The 5,852-nt window shown below is 59.7% G+C and overlaps 1 pseudogene across 1 annotated transcript; it reads left to right on the top strand.

Moving 5' to 3' along the window:
- The first annotated feature begins 1,484 nt into the window (after nucleotides 1–1,484).
- Nucleotides 1,485–2,345, top strand: LOC102745048 (ER lumen protein-retaining receptor 1 pseudogene; annotated as a pseudogene). Its single transcript, XR_014143133.1, has 2 exons — nucleotides 1,485–1,523; nucleotides 1,652–2,345. The product of XR_014143133.1 is annotated as an ER lumen protein-retaining receptor 1 pseudogene (transcript).
- Nucleotides 2,346–5,852: the final 3,507 nt, after the last annotated feature.

Below are 5,852 nucleotides of genomic sequence, written 5' to 3'. Positions count from 1 at the left end.
CAACATGGATGGAACTAGAGGGTATTATGCTAAGCGAAATAAGTCAGAGAAAGACAATTATCATATGATCTCTCTCGTATGTGGAATTTAAGAAACAAAACAGAGGATTACAGGGGAAGAGAGGATAAAATAAAACAAGATGAAACCAGAGAGGGAGACAAAGCATAAGAGACTCTTAATCTCAGGAAACAACCTGAGGGTTGCTGGAGGGGAGGGGGGGATGGGGTAACTGGGGGATGGGCATGAAGGAGGGCATGTGATGTGATGAGCACTGCGTGTTAATGCAACTGATGAATCACTGAAGTCTACATCTGAAACTAGTAATACATTATATGTTGATTAACTGAGTTTAAATAAAAAATATTCATTTCCAGAGCTTCCTGGTATCAGGGCAGAGGCCATACCCATGCTGACAACGCCAGACCCAATCTGCAGCCTGCGGAGGCTCTGAAGCCAGGCCTGGAGAGCCAACGTCTCTAAGGCACAATTTCTGACATGAATCTCCCCCCAAGGGTTCTCTCTGCACCCCTTCACTCCCTCATCTCTCAAGGCGGCTCTCGGCAAGGCCAGCGGCCCCTCCCTCCCAGGGAGCCTGACCATACTGGGGCACCCAGGGAGCACTGTCTCTCCCGCCATCTGCCCCCACTCTCCCACTGGCTGCAGTGGCCTCTTCCGCGTGTGCCCCTTTGTCCAAGCCCCGATCAAGCAGCTCCCCCTCAGGCTTGGGCGTGTGGCCGGCGCTTCCCTGTTCCTGCCCAGGCCAATTTCCTGCCCCCAGCCCCAGGCCCCTGGCACTCGTGTCCTTATGCTTCCCATGCATCTTCTGAAGGCCCTGCAGTTCTAGATGCTGCAGACACAGCACGGAGCCAAAGAGATACAGGCTCCTGCCCTCCAGGGCCTGGCATCCCAATGAGAAGATACAGATCAGGGCCCCTCCCAGCAGCCGCAGGGACAATATGGGCCAAGTCCTTCTTCCCAAGGGCTCTCCCTGAGCATTGTAGGACGTCTAGCAGGAGCCTCCTCTAACCAGGAGCACCTCTCCCCTGCACCATGACAACCCAGAATATCCCCAGATAGTGCCAAATATCCTTGAGGGCAAAGTTCCTCCCCTCCCTCCAAGAACTCTGGATACAACGAAAAATCACCATATCGAATAAAGTGTATCGTGAGTCAGAAGATGAGAATTGTAAGGAGAATTAAAAACGTCGGACAGGGTAAAGGGGTCTAGGGAGGATGGGAGTGTAATGGGCTGAATGTTTGTATCCCCCCAATCTATATTTTGGAGCCCTAACCCCCAGTGTGGCTGCATTTGGAGCAGGGGTGCCTCTCTGGAAAAAATCAAGGTTAAATAAAGTCATAGAGGAGGCGCCCTAATGTGATAGGATTAGTGTCCTTATAAGAAGAGACACTACCCCAATGAGCAATCCCCTCACCCCCGTTAGGATGGCTCTCATCAAAGAGACAAGAAACAACAGGTGACCAGCTCCCACTTCAGCTCCCCCTCCCAGAGCCCCCTCCCCAGAGTGGAGCCCACCCAAGGGCCCCTCTCCCGCCCCCCCAGCCCAGCCACTGGGCCAGAACATCAGCCCCGGGGGGCAGACCCCCTCCAGCCTGCCTCCCACCAGCCCAGCCCTGTCAGATCCCCCTAAAGCATGAAAACCTTCCGATTCCTGGGAGACTTCTCCCACCTCCTAGCCATCATCTTGCTACTGCTCTAAATCTGGAAGTCCCGCCCGCCCTTGTGCCGCAATTTCAGGGAAGAGCCGGTCCTGTTTGCTGTGGTGTTCACTGGCCGATACCTGGACCTCTTCACCAACTACATCTCACCGTACAACACATGCATGCAGGCGGTCTACACTGCCTGTTCCTTCACCACAGTCTGGATGATTTACAGCAAGTTCAAAGCCACTTACAATGGAACCATGACACATTCCGGGTGGAGTTCCTCGTTGTTCCCACGGCCATCCTGGCGTTCCTGGTCAACTATGACTTTACCCCTCTAGAGATCCTCTGGACCTTCTCCATCTATCTGGAGTCGGTAGCCATCCTGCCCCAGCTGTTCTTGGTGAGCAAGACCGGGGAGGCCGAGACGATCACCAGCCACTGCTTGTCCGCGCTGGGCGTCTACCGCACGCTCTAATCTCTTCAACTGCATCTGGCGCTACCGCTTCGAGGGCTTCTTCGACCTCATCGCCATTGTGGCGGGCCTAGTCCAGACTGTCCTCTACTGCGATTTCTTCTACCTCTCCATCACCGAAGTCCTGAAGGGGAAGAAGCTGAGTTTGCCGGCATAGCCCTGGGCCCTGCCATCCCCTCTTCTCGGCGGCCCGCGAGAGGCGGAGGAAGGCAGCGAACGACGAAGAGCCTTCCGTCCAGGGGTGACTTTTTAAAGAACCAACCTCTCCACACTCCCCAGCCCCTCTCCTGCCGGGTTTCAGGGGGGCAGTGGAGGACCCAAGTCTTGGGGAGCTCAGGACCTGAGGTGTTTGTAGTTTTTTGCCTTTTAGAGAAGAAAAAAAAAATCTTTCCGCTAAAAAAAAAAAAAAAGTAAAGAAACAACCGGTGTTGGCGAGGATGTGGAGGATGTGGAGAAAAGGGGACCCTCGTGCACTGTTGGTAGGAAGGTAAGTTGGTGCAGCCTCTGTGGAAACAGTATGGAGTTCCTCAAAAAATAAAAATAGAACTTACCCTATGACCCAGCAGTCCTACCCCTGGGGACGTGTCTTAAGAAAATAAAAACACTGATGTGAAAAGATATCTGCACCTGCCCCCCACATTCACAGGGCCTCAGCCGCAGAAAGGCTTGGACTGTTCCTGGGGGCAGAGGGGATCTGGGAACACGGTGAGCGGAGAGGGACAGTGGCTGGTGATGATTTAAAAGGTCTTTCCGTCAGGTCAGCAGCCTTGGTCACAGCAGAGTGGCCCAAGGGTCCACCTGCAGATAAGTGGATAAACAAAACATGGTCCATCCCTAAAGTGGAGTGTTATTCGGCCTTAAACAGGGAGGAGGTGCTGATACCTGCCACCACCTGGGTGAACCCTGAGGACACTGGGCTCAGTGACATGAGCCAGCCACAAAGGGCAACACTGGATGGTCCCACTCTGTAAGTCCCCAGAGGAGTCAGATCATAGCGACAGAAAGGGGATGGTGGGTGTCGGGGGGCTGGGGACGGGGAGAGATGGGGAGCTAGTGTTTCTTGGGGGCAGTTTGGGAAGATGAACAAGTTCTGGAGGTGGAGGGTGGGGATGGTTGCACAACAGTGTGAACGTGCTTCCTGCCACTGACTGGACACTTAAAAATGGTTAGAATGGAACATTTTATGTTACGTATATGTTACCGCAATTTAAAAAAGGCGGAAGAAAAAGTCCTGGCTGCCTTGGAAGCCTGGACCACAAGGGGGCGGGCCACCGCGAGACCGAGCGGCGAGTCAGGAGTCCCAACGAGGGGCGGCGGGCGGCGGCGGAGGGAGGTGCAGCATTCACGATTTCCAGGGCTGTCGCCGGTCTGGTGCGAGCATCTGCAGGGACAGACTGCCCTGGCCGGAGGCAGGGAAGGCTGTGGGCAGAGCAGCTGTTCGATCTTGGGGTGGGGAGGAGGGGTGCAATCAGATCGGTTTTGGACTCGCAGACACCAAGTCCATTCTCCACGTACCGGTGCCCGGGAGGCGGCTGGACGTGCGAGTCCGAGGCTGCATGCTGGGGGGCACAGCCACAACTGGATACCGTCGCAGAGGACGGGGCTCTCCGGAGGGGACATGAAGAAGGGGGGGCAAAGCACTGCCCAGCAGCGCCCAGAGGGCTGCCGCCCTGAGGAGGAGCGCTGGGGGGAGGGGACCGCGGGGCTGCTGAGCCGGGGGGGGGGTTACTGAGTACTGTCCCTAGATTCTGCAGGTGGCTCAGGGTAGCCGAGGTCGCAGGCCGGGCCGGAGTGGGCTCAAAAGAAAGGAGGAGAAAGTGGACCGCGGGGAGAGGTGCAGCCGAGGCGGGGTGGGGGCTAGAGACTCACGAGGTTTGTTTCCCTCGGGTACAAAAAAAAAATCACAGGGGCGCCTTGGTGGCTCAGTCGGTCACGCGGCTGACTCTTGATCTCCGCTCAGGTCTTGAACTCGGGGTCCTGAGTTCCAGAAAAGAAAAATAAATCACAGCCTGTTCGCGGAAGAGAAGGTTCCAATTGAGAGGCGAAAGCCGGTGCCCTGGGGAGGGGACCCCAGCGCTGGGGGGATGGAGAGCGAGCGAGCTCCGCGGCACCCTCACTCAAGACCCGGGCAGCTCCGTCGGCCGCCCCAGGTCCCGCCCCCGACATCCCGCGGCCCCTGGCGGCCGCTCGGTCCCCCGGGTAGGCGCGCGCGGTCGCGGCAGGAGGTCGAGGGTGTGTTCGGCTCGAAGGTCAGGCTGGACCGTGGGTTGAAATGAACCCGAAGAAGAGGATCCCAGGGTGCCGGGGAAGGGGGAGTACGCACGCGATGATGGATCCGCGGTGCCATCGGGGCCCCGGGCACGCAGCGCACCAACCCCTCCCTACTAAGCAGGACGCGCTGGACAAGCCTGCAGCGGGGCCGGGAAGAGCGTGCTTCCAGAGCACGGCTGCCTGAGGTCTACCGGCGCCTTGCTTCTGTGTAGGCTGGGTCCCCCTCCGCGCGTGGACGTGGCTGTGTGCCGGTGCGCAGAGAGGGTAACCGGCGCGCGGAGAGGGTGACCGGCGCAAGTCACAAGCGTGAGACGGAGAGGCAGAAAAAAGAGAGGCCGAGTGGCGTCTTCGGCCCCAGGGGCCCCGCAAGGCTGCAGCGCTGGGCTCCGCCGTCGGGGCTCGCCGCGAGGAAGAGCGCGGAAATGCGCACGTCCGGGATCGCGGCCCACAGTCTCCCCCGCCCAGGCCCCCCGGGAGCCCGCCCGACCCGGAAGAGGAGAGAGTGGCGGTCACGAGCACCGCCCCTCCCCTGGATCGGGAAGCCAGCGGCCTGCGGGGGCCACAGCTGACCTGAGGCCCGGCGCAGGGGGCGGAGACGTAGAGGCGCGGTGCTGCCCCGCACAGAGCGGGCTGCTGGGGTCTCCCGCACGCACGCGGCCGGGACGTGGGCCTGGGGCGCCTTCCCCGGAGCTGCTGGGCTTTGCGGGGACCCAGCCGACGCCAAGTGGAGCGCGTCCTTTGCAGAGGGGCGGGTCTACGCCGCTCGCGTGGGCCCGCCAGTAACCTGAAACCTGCGCGCCTCGGCGGGGGCCACGCGAGGCTCTTTACTTCCAACGGCCCTGAGCATTCACGAGGCAGAAAAGGGCACAGAGAAGCCAAGCGACCCCTCCGAGGTCACAGAGCCAGGGAAGGTCGTAGGACCTCAAGGCTGGGAGAGGCGGGGCCGAAGGGGGAGTGGCAAATAGTTGTCCACGCTCCGAGAGGTGAAGAGGAGGAACCCGGCCGGCCGGAGGGTCAGGGGCGAGGCCGCGGGAGTGAAGATCAGAGAGGGTGGATTCCCCACGGCCCCACAGTCTGGCTCGCTCCTGGCCCTGATCTCCCCGGGGCAGTCCGACCAGACCGGACCCTACTGGCCGGCGGGGAGCCTCCCCAGCCTCTGGCGTGCATAGAGCCCCTCCCTCAGGATCGGCCCCAGGGACACCCGAGACTCCGCACTGCTGGACTCTAACAGCAGATTTCCCGCTTCCTCGGTTTCGCTCCCGTCCGCAGTGGCTCTGGACGCCGCCTCCTCCCGGCAGCCCTCTGGACTCCAACAACTGTGAGCCTGGTGGGGGTGTAGGTGCAGCCCCTGCCAGGGCTGAACACTCGGAGTCTCGGAGCTTCCTCGGTCCCTTTAAACTGGTGGTTCGAGCAGTCTGGGGTTCCCATGACAACGACGGCGGAC

Source organism: Leptonychotes weddellii, chromosome 2, assembly GCF_054177405.1.
Source record: "Leptonychotes weddellii isolate Sample4059 chromosome 2, ASM5417740v2, whole genome shotgun sequence".
In the NCBI taxonomy this organism is placed as follows: Eukaryota; Metazoa; Chordata; class Mammalia; order Carnivora; family Phocidae; genus Leptonychotes; species Leptonychotes weddellii.
Note: the sequence above shows the minus strand (reverse complement) of the source record. Positions and strands in the feature narration are given on the sequence as shown.